This window comes from Eucalyptus grandis, chromosome 11 (genome assembly GCF_016545825.1).
Source record: "Eucalyptus grandis isolate ANBG69807.140 chromosome 11, ASM1654582v1, whole genome shotgun sequence".
Classification (NCBI taxonomy): Eukaryota; Viridiplantae; Streptophyta; class Magnoliopsida; order Myrtales; family Myrtaceae; genus Eucalyptus; species Eucalyptus grandis.
The window spans coordinates 40773846-40792056 of record NC_052622.1 but is presented as its reverse complement, the minus strand read 5'-3'; the positions used below and the strand labels follow the sequence as shown (position 1 = coordinate 40792056).

Below are 18211 nucleotides of genomic sequence, written 5' to 3'. Positions count from 1 at the left end.
AAATTTGCACTCATGACACATTTATCCTTAACTAATTTTCATCTCGCAAAAAAACTCAAAGTGATATCCCTAATTCTTAACCCAATACCATGTCAAAATATATATGCATATACTCATCGCAAACAACTACCAAGATGGATCTGACATGAAAAATGACAAATCAAATGTGGAAAATCTAGATGTGTTGACACGTATGCATTTTAACATAAGATAGATTTGGGTCGGAATACTAGTTTGAAATTTTTGTCGCGAAAATTAGTTTGGGTAAATATGTTGTAGGAAACTAATTCAAGATTTTTTTTTTTTTATATGTTTACTTTGGAGAGATTGGTTGTCACATGTTTGTAATTAATTTGGAGTTGGAGTGTCGGAATTCGTAGAAAGGAGGGGGAGAGAGCTTGTGTCTTAGCATGTTATTAGTGTGCTTGAACGGAAAAAGTACCTAAAAAGTTCTAAACTTATTGCATTGTACCAATTCAATCATAAAATTTTCAATTGGATACATTTAGTCCTAAACATTTTTACATTGGTATCAATTCAGTCTATTCAGCCAATTTATGCGCTAGCGCGACGTGGACATCGGCCTATGCCGTGCACTGGTGTGGATGCTGGCTAGTGGCCGATGTTGACATAGCAATTTTTAATCTTTTAATTTTTATATTAATTTGTTCTTTTCTTTTTCCTTTTGTTTCTCCATTTTCCTCCTTGGACTTTCAGTGGCCGACGAGCCTTTGGTGAGGCTCGTAGCCCTTGCCCAGTCTCACCCGGGGTTGCAAGTGAGGCCGAGCGAGGGCCGTGACCCTTGTTGGAGGCTCACTAGCCACTGAAAGTCCAAGGAGGAAGAAGGAGAAAAGAAAGAAAAAGGAAAAAAGAAAAGAAAGAAATTAATAAGAAAATTCAAAAAATAAAGATTATTAAAATAATTGTCATGTCATGCCACCACCAGCATCCAAGTTAGTGTCAGCAAGACAAAATTAGCTGAAGGGATTAATTGGTATAAATATGAAAATGTTTAAAACTAAATTGGTTCAATTGAAAAGTTTAAACTGAATTGGTAAATACAATATATTTAGGACTTATTTGATACTTTTCCCATGCTTGAACTATGCTTTCTTGATTGAAGTTGATTAATGGATGCAATTGTGAGTTGAGTTTTATTTTTCTTTCACATGTAAATGATTTTCCACGTGGATCTTGGTTGGTGTTGTTGCTCTCTCTAAATCCTCTCTTTATGCTTATATTTGCTATTGTGGCTATTAGTTGATTAGTTACATATCTCTTAGGTGTGGTAGGTTCTTTCATCTTAATAGTTTTAAAAGACTGAAAGAAGAATGTGAGAGAAAAGTACAACTTTTTATTTAGTAATGTTCTATCTTACCCTTATACTCTAACACTCCCCCTCAAGTTGGAGCACAGATATTAATCATGCCCAACTTGTTACAAATATAATCTTTCCTCCCATTATCCAAGGTTTAGTAAAAATATCTGCAAGTTGCTCACTAGTTCGAACATAACTTGGAAGAATCAATCCACTCTATAACTTCTCTCGAATAAAATAACAATCAACCTCAATGTGTTTTTGTTCGTTTATGAAACACGGATTTGAAGCTATATGCACCAATGCTTTATTATCACACCATAGGGTCATAGGTATTAAAGCTTTGAAACCTAACTTAGTAAGTAACTATTGAATCCATAGTAATTCACACGTTGCTTGTGCCATGGTTCTATATTATGACTCGAAATTGGAGCGAGCATCAACACTCTGTTTCTTACTTTTCCATGATACCATATTCCCTCCAACTAGGGTACAACATGTGGTTGACCTCTTATCATTTGGAGACCCTGCCCAATCGGTATCAGAAAATCCTTCAACTTTGGTATGACCGTGGTTCTAATAAATAATTACTTTCCATTGAGTCTTCTTCAAGTACCGTAATATACAAATAACTGCATCCCAATGAGACATTCGGGAAGAAGACATAAATTGGCTTACTACACTGACTGGAAAAGTAATATCTGGACGAGTTACTGTAAGATAATTCAGCTTACCCACTAGTCTTCTATATCTCTCGGGATTATCAAAGATCTCCCCATCCTCAGCAGTCAGTTTCGCTCATTGTTCCATAGGTGAATCAAGAGGCTTTGATCCCATCATATCTGTCTCAGTAAGCAAATCCAAGACATATTTTCATTGTGACAAAACAATACCTTTATTTGACTGTGCAACTTCAATTCCCAGGAAATACTTCAATTTTCCTAAATCTTTAGTCAAAACTAGTGCTGAAGATAGATCTTTAGCTTAGCTATACCAACCAAGTCATCTTCTGTGATGATAATATCATAAACATATACAATCAAGAACATTTTGTCTCCTCTTGAATGTCTATAAAAGAAAGAGTGATCATTTTCACATCTCAACATTCCGAAAGAAAGTACGGCCTTAGAAAATCTTCCAAACCATGCTCGTGGAAATTGCTTCAAACCATACAAAGATTTTTTTTTTTTAATTTGCAAACCAATCCCTAGCCTCCTTGAGCAACAAATCTCGGAGGTTGCTCCATATAAACTTCCTCATTAAGAGTACCATGCAAGAAAACATTCTTAACATCAAGCTGAAATAAGGGCCAGTTATTTGTGGCAGTAAGAGAAATCAAAATTCAAATAGAAGTAAGTTTGGCAATAGGAGAAAAAGTGTCCAAATAATCAACCTGATACACCTGGGCATACCCTTTGGCAACAAATCTCACTTTTAAACGAGCAAGAGAACCATCAGGATTGACCTTCATAACATACACCCATCAACAACCAATAGCAGTTTTGCCTAAAAAAGAGGTACCAAATCCCAAGTTTGATTCATTTCAAAGGCCTTTAATTCTTCTTCCATTGCTGTCCTCCAGTCAAAACTTTGTAATGCTTTAGCTATAGACTTAGGGATAGGATGTTGTTCAACAGTAGATAAAAATGACCGAAAAGAATGAGACACAGAAGAGTAAGAGATAAAATTTGCAATAGAATGTTGAGTACAGGCACGTGTACCTTTTCGATGAGCAATAGGAATATCAAGATCAAATATAGGAGAAGAGTCTAATGGCGGCCCGGCACAGAAGATGACGTAGTAGTGACCGGAGAAAAGGGGGGGGGGGGATCAATAGCTACTCAAAGACGTTAAGTATAAACCTGGAGAGGAGGCGGTTTCTGTGGAGATGCTTGTGAAACTGTTGAAGTAGTAGATTGAATGGTGGTCACATATAAGTCTTCATCCAATTCAGACACTGTAATTGGAACATCATGATAAGGAGTAGATTCAAAGAATGTGACATCAATAGTTATAAAGTATTTTCTCAATGATGGAAAATAACAACAATACCCCTTTTGAATACGAGAATAACCCATAAACACACACTTGATGGCCTTTGGATCAAGTTTTGATATTCCAGGTCGATAATCATGAACAAAACAAACACAACTAAAAATTCGAGGTGATAAGACAAATAGTGGCTCATTTGGAAATAAAGTAAAAAATGGAATGCCACCTCGCAATATAGAAGAGGGAATGTGATTAATAAGATATCATGTAGTTAGAACAACATCAGACCAAAAGATTTTAGGGACCTTCATCTCAAATAACATGGATCTAGTAACTTCTAACAAATGTTGATTCTTTCTTTCAACAACACCATTTTGTTGAGGTGTATTAAGACAAGAAGATTCATGGATCATATCATGCTGAGTCATAAAATCATAGAATGGTGTAGAAAAGTACTCCTTAGCATTATCATAACGCAAAACTATCACATGCACACCAAATTGAGTATGAATTTCGGATATATATCACGAAATATAGAAAATAATTCTAAATGACTTTTCATTAAATATAGAAGTAACTCTTGAGTAGTCATCAACAAAAGTAACAAAATATTGAAAACCCAAATTGGAAACCACATGACAAGGACCCCAAATATCGGAATGAAATAACAAAAAAGGACGCTGCTCGTTTAATGACTTGAGGCAGATAGCTAATACGATGTAATTTGCCAAGTTGGCATGACTCACATTCTAGACTAGAAAGAGAACGAAAACTAGAATCTAACTTTTGAAGACTATGTAAAGAAGGATGACCAAGACAATAATGAATCTAATGTAGTGATGTAACACTAGGGCAAGCAAATGATGGAGCGTCTTTCAACACATACAACCCCCACCTCACGTCATCTACCAAGCGTCCTCTTCGTAGCTAGATCTGAAAAATACAAGAATCGAGGTAGAATGTCATTGAACACTGAAAGTTTTTGGTTAATTCACTGATTGATGTGAGGTTAAATGGAAATTGTGGAAGATAAAGGATTGAGGACAATGACAATGAAGGAGTTAGGTGAACGGTGCCAACCCCCTTAACATGTGTAGATGATCCATCAGCTAAGGTAACTATGGATGAAGATGGAGTAAGAGAGAAAAATATACCTGAAAGGCCTGACATGTGATCAAAAGCCCTTGAATCAATGACCCAAGGACGAGAAGTGACTGAAAGACATGTAGTAGCATTACCTATCTAAACCAAAGTAGCAGTGGAAGAAGCAGGCTGTGAAATTTTAAACTAGTTATATCGGGCAAATTCCTCCTCAAACATAACAACTACCTTGCCTTCGAAGATTGTGGAGAAGGATTAGCACTGGATGCGGTATTCCCAAATTGTTGCTGCTGCCCTAGTCTTCCATGTAATTTATAGCAAAATTTATGAATATGACCAGGTTTGCCACAATAATGACATGTCCGTGTGGCTCTGAGGTATTGGCAAACATATAAGATTGTCCAGTATTATTCTGCTGACCTTGGCCTCTTCTGTTCTGTGCTTCGACCTCCCCTTGGCCACCACATCCACCATATCCTCCATGACTTCCTCCATGACTTCCTCCGTCACTCCTAATACCACTGCCAATTTTAGATTGGGACATAGGAGCTAAACTATCTATCATAGATGTACCTTGAGAAGACTCACGAGATACTCGAAGAACCCATGTAAATGTATCAATGAGTGATGCAACGGTCTCTCCTCTTAGAATATGAGACCTAAGTGTCATATTCAGGGCCTAGACCTCTTAGAAATCCCATCGCAACCGATTGTTCTCTTTGAAGTTGCATTTGTTGAACATTAGCTGAAATAGGGAGAATATCATTCAACTCCTCATACATTCTCTTAAAATTAGCAAAGTATTGTGTGATAGAGTGTCCATTCCTTTCAGATCGATTAAACTCCTTCGATAACTCATAAATCCGTGATAGGTTATTTTAACCAGAATACAACACATTCAAATACTCACACAGTTCTCTAACTGTGTCAATATGTGTTACTAAAGCAACTACGTTACTGTCTATAGAATTAATATCTGACCAAGAATACATGCATCAATAAAGTCCCAAGTTTCATCGTCTCTGGGTTTAGATTTAGTTAAGTGTCTATGATGATTCCTACTTGTCAAAGTAAGCTTCACAATTTTCTTCTATCGATGGAAGTTAGAATTGCCTCCAAGCTTCTTATTAGTAATTCTATTAGATGAGGAAATAACCTCCGTCATCACAGAATGATTTTTATCAGGATCATTCTCTTTATCCCTCAAAGTATCACCCATTCTCCAAGAACAACAAGAAAATTCTTGCAATAGCTTTCTTTAGATAACTCAGGCCAAACAAATCAGTAACTCAACAAAATTGTTAATATATCGCCAAGAAATAGCAGCCCAAATACCAGCAATCAGCAAACCTCCGACTAGAAGTCCGCAACCAAATACCAAAAATCAACGCTAGAGATAACTAAACTCAGCGACCGAAAAATCAGCGACCAGCATCCACAAGAGTCATGCGCCAGAGCGAAGTGAACAAGAATCAGCAGGACAAAAACCAACAACCCAAAAATCGATGACCCAGCATCTCAACTACCGAAAATCAGTAACCCTAACATCAACGTTGGAGGTGACCCAACATCCTAGTGACCAAAATCAGCAAGCAGCGAGCCATGACTAGGGAGCCGTGCGAGCGTGGGGCTGAGTGAGCCGCGCAAGAGTGCTTTGCAAGCTGGGCAAGCCTTGCACAAGATGAGCGAGCCGTGCGAATCGCACGAGGCGTGAGGTCACGAGAGATAACTCCACGAGGAAGAGTCATGTGAAAAGGGACACACGACGGAGACTAGCCACGACAGCGACTGGTCAGTATCTAGGGTTAAGTATGGAAAAGAAATCCGAGATCGATGCCTGAGTAGCAATAATTACTACCATTGCGGTCATGATGAACATATGCCAGTATACTCGGTACCGCAAATGTTAACCAAATTTGAGCATAGTGCATATAAAGCATGATGGTTCATTACCATATTAAGGGATAATGGTATAAATTGGAAATAAGCATATCAAATCACGTAGACCGGACCAGACAAGCTAATTGTCTAAGTCCTAGTTCTGGTGATTTTCGGTCTGGTTCCTATTCCGAGGGGAACGATTGGACTGGACCAGTCTGTTTGACTCCTAATCTTGGTCCCTGGTCCCAAAGAATGAGAACTTATCCGTCCGGTCCGATTCTCGATTACTAAGTGAACGAACAACTGGAACCGATTTCCCTAGTATAAATGATTTATGAGTTTTGACTTAATGTGTAATATGATGCATAAACTTTTAATTTGTTCAATATAAACTTTAGCCCATTATGTAATGTGATCCTAAACTTTTTATTTATTCAATGTGGTCCATGAACTTTTGGTATATGTTCAACTTTGTTATTCAAATAAATAAAAAATTTCAATATTCTCCTTCCATTTATTCAAGCTTGGAGATAACATTAAACATTTTCATATAGTTTGGGGATTATATTGAATATTTATCGAAAGTTTAGAGACTCTATTGAATGAATTAAAAGTTTATAGATCATATTGCCTATTAGGCTATAGTACATGGATCATGTTAAATAAATTAAAAATTTAAGGACTATATTGCATAATAGATCAAAGTTAAAAGATCATTATTGTCATTTTTCCCCATATTAAGTAAGTGCGAAGCACCTAAAAAGGCAATAATAACAAGATCCGCTCAGAATGGAACTTTAAAAGATGGTCGTGCAAAGTTGAAGGATCATTTGTGTCATTTTCCTTCATATGGTATCAAAGATTTTTTTCTTTTCTGTGTTTGCTTTTTCCATTGTAAACAAATGTACTCAAACTTAATTAGTTTGTTCTGAAGAACGTAATTAAAGCACTTGTAATATTCCCCCAAAAATACCACTCCTCTCTAATTTTTTGATTGAGTTGCAATGGAACATGAAACTACCTGCTTCGTGCACGCAGTTTCCCAAATACTCATTTCATATAGAAAATTCAATAATAAAAGAAAATTCTATAAAATTTACAAGTCGAGATTGGGGTTGTCTACTTATTAACGACTCATATACATTCTATCTCGTGTAGATATATTCAAATTTTCCGTCGACAAATTCCCAGCACGCTCCGAACTTAAATTCTGGTCATGACACCGTTATTGACTCTTCTTGAACTACAAGATTCAAGATGCGAGCGCGACCACGAACATGGAAAGAATTTTCCCTCGCGCAGCAAAGTGATTGGAATTTTGTCTTGCATTCGCCATTTTAAATCGCCATTATCTAACGTGATAGAAAGCATTTTGAGTGATTAGATGTTTGATTAAGGCATCCATAGACTCCTCTAAGTTGTATATGCTCCACGATGTTGAATTTCTAGTTATGGCTAGACAATGTTACGGTAGAGCCTAAATGTTGTCATTATTAGCAATTTGATAACTAAAGATAATTGACAAAAGGACAAACTCGACTGTACAGAGGATCCGACTTGGAATCCAAAAGAGATCGGAAATCATGATAATCATTACTATTCTAATTATTTCGCATAAAATGAATAGAAAAATAATCACTTATGTTGTCTTAAAATAATCGATCAACGATAGATGATTTCATCATTACAATAATTTATGTTCTAAATATTTTCGTAAATGGTGAACATATTTTTGTTCATTTATCTTTGTAAGCGATATAGACGATTATTTATTTCAAGGAAAAAGTCATTAAAAATTCCAAACTTTATTCAGCAACAAATTTATCCTAATTTTTTTATGATACAAAAAAATCAAATTTTGATAAGCTGTGACATATTTATCCCTTTTTTTTGTGACACGAAAAATCATAAATTTATACATGCATGACACATTTACTCCAAATTATAAAGCATTTACGTTTTTACTTTTTAATTTTTGCTTTTTTAAAAATAAAAGGAAAAAGAAAAGAAAAAAATAAGACGAAAATGCCCTTGGCCATAAAGTTGGTAATAAATGTGTCATGATTAGCAAAACTATGAAGCACCGACATTCTCTTTAAGTTATTTTCTCTTCTTCCGACATATATAACATGTGAGTCCGAATATGGATCTTGTTTTTCTCCAAGTATTATGAATTATTGAAATAGAGTTAAATTTGTCAAATTGAAATAATAAATAATATTAAGAAATGGCAAATTAATGTTTTTGGTGTACATTCATTCTAGAATTATTTATTTATTTATGAATTTGATCAAATTAATTTGATTTCTCAAAATGATAATTTATATATATAATATACAACATATCCCAACGCTTAATTCTATGTTTTTTAAATGATATGTCTACGTGTTATTGTCATTACGTTAATGCGTGTTAGTGTCAAAGAATGTGACGTGACAAAGTTTGGAGAATTTATATCACAAAAAAAGAAAAAAGAATGGGATAAATTTGTCATTTGGTAAAGTTTGATGATTATTTTATAGAAAGTATCTTTTAAAAATGATTGGTTTTCCGTTAAATAAAATGAACTAACCCACCAACTTCTTTCTTTCCACGCTCTTGCTGCTTTCCCCACTCTGCTGGGAACTGGGTGGATCTTCTTCCATCTCCCTTGCCTTCTTCGCCAAGGTATCCGTCTCTGCGCTTCCGCATCACTCGTTTCCCTGATCAGGTCTTTCTCTCTCTGGTCTTTCTAGTTCTGCTTTGCAATCTTGTTTCGAGGCTCATGATCGCCGGCGGTGGCCGGCGCCGTTTTGCCGTTGGATTCCGTCGGTTGAGTTCGAGTTAATTGGCCTTGTATCGTTTGTGCTCTTCTAGGAGGGATAGCAACTTGGTTGTTGGCTTTTTTTCGCCTTTCGAGGTCGAAGGCATGAGGTTTATCTGTTTTTTTACCTCGAAGCTCGCAGAAACAGTGTGGAGATGGGGGGATTTCTGGTCTGGGAGCTTGTTGATATGTTTTTGTCAACAGTTGACAAATAGAATTTGAGTTGGAACTATCTGAGGTTAGAATTCCAGGAGCCGGGTAGATACCGCGTGTTAGATTAGGAAGCTGAGACTGCTCAAGATGTTAGTGGGAATATCGAGTTTGGGTAAGACGGATCATTTAATCGTCCCAGACGTAAATCAGAGTCCTGATAGGATATTTCTTGTAATTATTTTAATACTTCTCCGGCGGGTTAGTGATTGTCCAGCTGGAAGCAGTCAATAGAATGTTTTTGGCCTTACGGAAGAGTAGTTTTCCTTGGTTTTTTTTTGCATTGTTTGATTTGGGTCAGACTCACAATTTTCCATCATCAATGACTTAATTGGCTTATGTGTGCAGATTTGGTGTTGAGAACGAGAGTGTGGAGATATGGTGGTGAATGAGAGGAAACAATTTATTTAGAACAAGGATGGAATTTATGCAAAAGGTATACTGAAGCTCAAGAATATCCTTGAAGGGCTACCTGAGACTCAGTTCAGCTCGGAAGAATACATGACGCTCTACACGTCAGCCTTACTTCTGCATTTGTGACTTCAGGAGTTGTGATACTTAGAATTGTTATCCTAATGTCTTGATTGGTTTGCTAATAGTCGATTTCTTTTCTTTTCAATCCTCCTGGCAGTACTATTTACAATATGTGTTAAAAGCCTCCGCATGATTATTCTCCAGCAACTGTATGACAAATATAGAGAATCTTTTGAAGAGTATACCATGTCAGCGGTGAGGAAGATTTACTGTCCTCACTCCCTTTCCTGTTATATCGGTTGATTGTTTTCCCTCGAGTTTACTTCATTAACTTTGCATGTCTTGAAAACTCAAAGTTATGGAATTAAAGAAGTTATATCTGGTGGTGTTGTTGGAGTTACATTCTTGTATATGCCATTGACTTCTCAATTGCTGGTGTAATAGTTGGGTGCTTTCTTTTTCTTTTACTTGCATTGCCCAAGTATCAGTTTTGTATAGTAAGTATGTGTCTTCATTTCAAAATTCATGACAATGTTCTTCAATTCTTTGGAAATTTTCAAGGCTGATTTTCCTCATTATAGCCTATTACTTTCTTTATTCATTAAAGATTGTATTTTATGATTGTTTTTGTGAATTTTAGAAACGATAGTAATTTCAAGATAGAAGAACTGTGGCATGTGGTGAAAGCTTGAGTCATTTTGGAAAATAGATAGTATCAACCAATCAAGATTACAAGGTGAATTAACAATGAGTCGGCTGTCAGAAGAAGTTCGGTGACAAGGTTTCTCAAAGAATAAATAGGTCCAAAAGAACAGCAGAAAAACCAAGAATAATTAATAGGTGAAAATTTTTTCCACGAAGGAGTCTAGTAAATCTCTAGAGAGTCAATTTCTTTGCAAAGAGTCATTAATTGCTGCGACTTAGATGTAATCTGGGGGAGATAACTCATCATTCAGCTCTACTTCCAAGCTAATGTACTACGCCAAACTTATGGCCGGTTAAGTTGATAGTCAGACAAAGTGAAATGAAGAGAAAAGAAAAATGGTTGAAGTTTGCTGTTTAGTGGAGCTTTCTCCAATAGTTAGATGTTAATATGCTTTGTTTACAACTCTGCATGGTTATTCTTGTTTTTGTAGTCAGTCAAATCCTCCAGAGTTTTGTTGCTTCTGATTTGTATCCCACATGATTCTAGGGTTGGCCATTTACCATTTTGTACTTGGCATGTTAGGAGAATTCTTTCCCGTCCTCCTTCTTCTCACTTTTCCTTCTCCTCTTCTCTAAACATGAGATCAACTTGCATAAATTGCATAAACAAGAACGTTGTTATTTTTTTTGGGAGGGGCCGGGGGGGTGGGGAGGGATATTTATTGCCTTTTCTTTGTGTGGGGAGGGATGGTCTGATTATTAATTATCTTACGATTATGATTCTGGGAATGCAGAGTTGCTTTTTCCACTATTTAGCTTATTGGTTATGTCTAGTTCTTTCATTTATGTGGCTGCTGTCATTTTATATTTTATTATCCTCAGCCATTAAAAAACCTGCTTCTGCTACAATTTAGGTATTGCCATCTTAAGAGAGAAGCATGACGAGTTTATGTTGAGAGAGCTTGTCAAAAGGTGGGGGAATCATAAGGTTATGGTCAGATGGCTTTCTGTTTCTTTCTATTATCTAGATCGCTACTGCAAGGAAATCACTGCCACCCCTTAATGAAGTTGGCCTGACCTGCTTCCGTGAACTGGTATGAATTCCATGCAAATTTTTGATTTGCTGTTCTCTTTATTTATTTATTTATTTATTTTTGCAGGATTTAGCTTATTGCATCCTAGGATAGTTGTGGCCTTTAGACAGTTCATAATTTATATTTTGGTTGACTCTGATATAGTCATTTTCAGTTTCCTCCATAGATGCCACACTAAAATTTGACTATTGTACATTGTTCGCTGTTTTAAAGGTATATCAAGAGTTAAAGGTCAAAGTAAGTGATGCCGTGATCTCATTGGTATGTTTGTGTCCAATTTACTACTGTCCCATCCTGTCTTCAATGTTCATGTTGGATTAACTAACGGAAATTGTTTACGTTAGATTGATAAAGAACGGAAGGCGAGCCAATTGATCGAGCTTTATTGAAGAATATAATGGATATATTCGTGGAGATTGGCATGGGACAAATGGATTATTATGAAAATGATTTTGAAGCAGCCTGAAAGATAGTGCTGCTTATTATTACCGTAAAGCTTCAAGTTGGATTTCAGAGGACTTCTGTCCTGATTATTTGTTGAAGGTAAATAAGAATTTATTTTCTTGATGATGATGATATTTCATAAGGTTTGATGTTTGATATTGGGATGCCCAGGCGGAGGAGTGCTTAAAACAAGTGAAAGATAGGATTTCTCATTACTTGCATTCTAGCAGTGAACCCAAGCTACTAAGGTTTGTCCCTTTACTTGTGTTAATTCAGGCTTTTATGGTTAGTCTGGTGGAACAACTTGTGAAATTGACTATGAGATAGTTCATATCTGTGATTCTTGCTTAGATTTTGAATATTCCGAGATCTGGATGGAATTTGTTCCATTCACTTTTTATTTTTTCTATGGTAATCTTTTTGCTCTTTCTTCAGAAAGTTCAACATGAATTGTGGTCTGTATATGCAAGCCGACTATTTGAAAAAGAGCATTCAGGATATCATGCATTACTGACAGGTGATAAGGTATTCTGGCTCCGCTTGTCTTTTTATGAACATCCATTCCTAAATATTTTTGGAGTGTTTACTACCAAGTTTTCTGATGCTGTTTAGGTTGAAAATTTGTCAAGGATGGTTTTTCTGAAAAACCAATATTCTTGGATCCGCTCGCTAACATATTCAAGCAGGTCCGTTTTCTGTCATCCATATTGCATCTACATTAAGTTACACTTGTCTCTGTCATCCTTTACCTTGTTTTTCATACCTTATATGTCAGCATGTCACTGACGAGGGCACTGCCTTGGTCAAACAAGCAGAAGATGAAGCTGACAGCAGGAAGGTTGGTTCTCAAATTATCAGTCCATGGCTTTAATTTCTTATGAATTTACAGAATTTTCTCTAGTTCATTCAAATGAGCAAAGTCCCCTTCCATTCTTCTGTATAGTTTGATCATCATCAGATACTGAATTTGCTTGCTTTACTCATCAGTTTCTGCTCTCTTGTCTCAAAATGATTCTGCATCCTTCAGGGGTGTCTTGATGAACCAGAATTAATTGTGTAAACAGTGGGAGACTCAATTGGATTAACTCAGCAAAAGAACACAAGCTAAGATTTCGACTGTTTTGGAGTAAAATCTGATGTCATTCATTGATGTAGCCTTGTAGATCAAACAAGCTATGCATATAGTGATTAAACCATAAGATCACCATCGACCCTTAGTGAAAATGGAATGTTTTGATTTTACATGGCTATCTAGGATACCCTTTCTGGTCGGACTATTGTCCTTCTTACAGAATAGAGACCTAGGATTCTAGTAAGTTTGTTTTTTACTTAAAGCGGGGTGCTAGCGACTTGGAGCAGGATTAGCCTCAGGCAGTTAGTTAATCCCTATGCTAATTGCGATAGTTTAGTTGAATTTGTTACTGAGTTTGATCACTGTTTTGGGAAAGTTCTCCTTCATTCAAAAGATGGAAATTGATCTTCAAATAATAAGATTGACCTACCGAAGAAATGCAAAGCATGAGAGGCTAGTCAAGCATAGTCCCAAAAGGAAATCTAGAAGGATAAGTTTTATGGAAAGCACACGCGCGTGCGTGCATGCATGTTTGCGTGTGTGTTTGTGGGTGATGACAACTTCATTTTGGAGAGATTAACCCAAAGATTAGGAGCCAATATAGTATGTTGTTCAGAAAGATGTAAATCACACTAGTGACCACTAGATATGCCATACATTCCAAGATCTGACCATTAGATATGCTATACATATTCCAAGTATACATGTTAGCGTAGATAGCCGACGCATATACGCTGTTATGTTATTGTTTTAGCAGTGGGGCCTATGTGAACCACGATCTGAAGTAGTTATTCAATCATTCAACTATGATTGCAATTGCCATACTGTCTACCAGGAGAACTGGCTTATTGCCTACTCATGCCTGTACTGCTATTATGTATAGTAATGAACCACTGTCGATGAAACATTCGACAGGATTTTGAAAGGTCTACATGTACAGTTGTAGTCTTCTCTTTAACAGATATTGTAAGGAGTTTATTGAAGCTCTAGCTATCCATTAGTTTGAATTATATGGTGCAATTTTTTATTTAGTATGATGCTTTGGAAATTGTACTGCGATGCTTGCTTTAGGTTTTCATAAACGAATTAACTCTTCAACAAGTTACCTTTTGTGTGTTATTTTAGTTTCCACCAATCTAAATCCAACTCAACTTTTGGGACTCGTCATCATTATCAGTCTATAGTTATAGTGATTTGCACAGCTATCAAAAATATGCGTCCCTTGTTTTGACCTGTAACATTTTATGAAGCAAGCAATTATCCTTCATTCCTTTTCACAGGCCAATAAGAAGGATGTAGGCTTGCAGCAACAGGTAATGCAATCGACTTCTCCTCCATAAGTAGATAAAATTTTGTTGGTCTGTTTAGGATCATTGATTCAGCTCATTGTTGGCAGGTTTTCGTGAGGAAATTGATTGAGCTGCATGATAAGTATGTGGCACATGTGAATGGACGTTTCCAGAACCACATCCTTCTCCATAAGGTTCACATCTTGTGAAGTGATTTCAAAAAGCTACATAAGATAAGTACTCATTTGGATGTTCCTCTGGACAGGCATTTAAGGAGGCTTTTGAGGCCCTTTGCAACAAGGGTGTCGGCGGAAGCTCAATTGCAGAGCTATTGGCTACTTTGTGGATGATATACTTAAGAAGGGAAGTAGTGAAAAAGCAATGAAGCCACTGAAGAAATGTTGAGAAGGTCTGTTGTTTGGACATTAATTTTTGTAATGTAGTCTAGCATCAATTTTAAGTATCACAGGTGGTTATTGTACCTTTGCAGGTAGTAAAGCTGCTCATATATCAGTGACAAGGATCTTTTTCTGAGTACTAGGTAATATTTTGGAATCGAAGGTTTATTCACGGGTGCATAGGCTACTGATAATATTGTTGAATATAAATTCAACAAAATCTTTTATGTCACAGTATCCACAGTAATACTGTATAAAAGATAGTTCATGATATATTGAAATTAGGCTTACTAGTTTTCTACCTAATTATTTAGATACATCAGAACTAGTTCTATCAGTTTCTTGAATACTTCAATATCATAGGATACTAGACCCTTGAGTATGGGGCAGGTTTACTGAGGGAACTGTGCTAGTCTTTATGCCAATGATCTTCAAGATGAACCTATATTCTCAAGATTGATTAACATTTCTCTTCTGTACTCTATAGTAAAAGAAAAATGAGCTCATTTCCATAATCAATTTACAGTGACTCTGAGAATATATATCAAGCATGTTAATCATGTCTGCAAATAAAATTTCCCTGCATTAGAATATGAAACTTAGCCATATCAATTTTGGAAACAAATGCCTCATCCACTACTGTTTATGTGTATCCATTTAATATCCCATTGTGGTTGTCATCCATTATAATCGAGGCTTGATGATGCCATCAAATTGCTTACTAATAATCATCAAAACTGGCAGGAAGAAGCTTGCCAGACGACTTCTCTTTGATAAGAGTGCCAATGATGACCATGAGAGAAGTATGCTGACGAAATTAAAGCAGCAATGCGGTGGTCAGTTCACATCAAAGATGGAAGGGATGGTTGGTGTTGCTAGATTTCTTTCTTAAGAACTAGTTTCACCTGCGGTACGTTCCTAATTCACTTCTCTGTGTTCCAGGTTACAGATTTGATGTTAGCAAGGAAAACCAGACTAGTTTTGAAGAGTATCTCAGTAATAATCCAAACAAATCCTGGCATTGAGTTGACAGTCACGGTTCTGACTACTGGTTTTTGGCCGAGTTACAGGTCCTTTGATTTGACCTTCCAAGAAATGGTACTTGCAGAATTTTGCCATATAAAATTTGAAGTTTTGTTTGATGTTTATAGGCAATTTCCGATGGCTGAAATAGATTTCTTCACTATGATTCAAGAGTTATTGTTAATTTCTGGTTGTTCCAGGTAAAGTGTGTCAAAGTTTTCAGGGAATTCTACCAGACCAAAACAAAGCATCGAAATTTAACATGGATTTATTCATTAGGAATTAACATTATTGGTAATGACAAGATCCACAGAGTTGATAGTGTCAACATCTCAGGTAATATTTTAAACCTTTTGTTTTTATCAATTTTGACTTCTGGTAGACTTTGGGATTAGTTATTTCTTGCTATGTTTTTTTCACTTGACAACTTTTTATCCCCTCTGCTTTGTAGGCCTCAGCTCTGTTGTTATTCAACTCTTCTGATAGACTGAGTTACTCAGAGATAATGACCCAGTTGAATTTGACTGATGATGATGTTGTGAGGCTTCTCCACTCCTCAAGTGCCAAGTACCAGATCCTTAACAAAGAACCAAACACAAAGAGCATTGCTCCTACTGATCACTTTGAGTTCAACTCCAAGTTCACTGGCAAAATGCAGAGGATCAAGGTATGACTGACTGTTTTTAGATTGTCCTGCATTGTCTGACCTTCTTTTCTACATCAACCTTTAATTTCAATCCTGTTTTAGTTTATTCTCCCTAATTTATCAGTGCAATCTTGTTTTAATATTTCCGACATGCAGATTCCTCTTCCCTATGGAGATAATTCAGCAGACTTTCGCAGAATACTTGATGTTTTCTTGGAGATGCGCGGTCAAATATATGCTCTGGGATGCGAAGTACAGAACTTGCAAAATGCAGGTCAAACCTCTTCAGTTTCTTTGCATGATCAAATTCATGCCCTTGCTCTTCAAGTTCAAGCAAATGCCAAGGGTGAAGAAGTGGCGCAACTGAAGGAGGATTTGAAAAAGCTGGAAGGGATTGTCTAGTCAATGGGAGATTTCTAGCTTGTTCGTGTTCTCAAGCAATCTTAATTTCATTCTCTTTTTTCATCTCTACCTTTTTAATGATGACAAAAAGGGGGAGAGATGTGGTGCGGATTTGATTTTTAAACTTTGAACTCTTGACTTTTGTGCTTGGCTATTTGGATTTGGACTGGATTTGGATTTGACTGTTTGAACATTTGTTTATCTTAAGTACTATTGATATCTCATGACTTTTGTTCATTTACATAACTAACCTACTTTCTGTGAATGCAGATTCTAGTGTTATTTTTACTAAGCCATTTATCTTTGTGAGATATCCATATTTGCTTGAGTAATGTTTTGCAGGTCAAAGTTATCCAAATCTGCAAGAAAGTTTTGTCACTATCAAAAAGGGGGAGATTGTTGGAGAAAACTTCATTGAGTGTTTTGAAGTTGACAAAACGTTTCCATCAGTCTAGTCTGAAGACTTGCAGACTCTCCCATCAAAGTCTGAAGACTCCGGACTGCCAGACTCAAGACTCAAAGTCTATCCCCATTAATAGTTTCTAGACCGTCGAAGAAGGCTTATCCAGAACTAGATGTTTCGTTAAGGATTTCACTTTATCGACTGGAGAAGATCTCTTGGCTAGATATAGCATGTCGAAATCCATTATTCAAATCAAGATTGATTCAGGAATTTTGGATCCGTTGATTGACAAAGTATACTTGGAAGGTTCTATTTATGGAAACCTAGATCCTAATTGTATGGGCGAGCAGGATTGATGAGCTATCGTCATGTTCCTTAAATAGCTTGAAGATCTTCCTAATTGATTCTGTCCAACGGGTAAATTGGAAGAATTCCTTTGGTAAGTGCCAACGGGTATGATGGCATAAAGGAGTATATAAGGAAGACGTTCCAGTTGTTCGAGTGTGTGCGCGATATAAGAATTCCAAAGTCTGAGGCTCCTTGTTCTTAGTCAATTAAACTGTTGAGCGAAATCTTGTACGCAAAAGAGAATATATTTTTGAGAGACCTTGAGGAAGTGTAATAGAGTCTCTATACTGTGGAATCAAGGAAGAGCTTTACTGTAGCAACTCTTTTGTTCATAGTGAAATCCAGCCGGTGGGCTGTTCGTGCGGAAGAGTGGACGTAGGCTTGGATTAAGCCGAACCACTATAAACTCGGTGCTCATATTCTCTTCCTTACGCTCTTTTACTTTGATCGTAACTCGTTTTGTTTACAAGAGACGAATCTCCTTTTCATAATCTATTGCTGATTTGAGTTGCATACTTCACTCGGGAAATTTATTTTTACACTTATTCACCCCCTCTAGGTGTTCATACTAGCTTTCACACTATTTTCCCATGCCAACTATATATGCTACGTTGCTTAGTTACTGTGTCCGAAGCCAGCTGCATCGCCCGCTTGCTATTTCCCCTATA

At 36.6% G+C, this 18211-nt stretch overlaps 2 pseudogenes; both read left to right on the top strand.

Moving 5' to 3' along the window:
• The first annotated feature begins 11212 nt into the window (after window positions 1-11212).
• LOC120289942 lies at window positions 11213-12320 on the top strand (annotated as a pseudogene).
• A 36-nt stretch (window positions 12321-12356) lies between these two features.
• Window positions 12357-14728, top strand: LOC120289941 (annotated as a pseudogene).
• Window positions 14729-18211: the final 3483 nt, after the last annotated feature.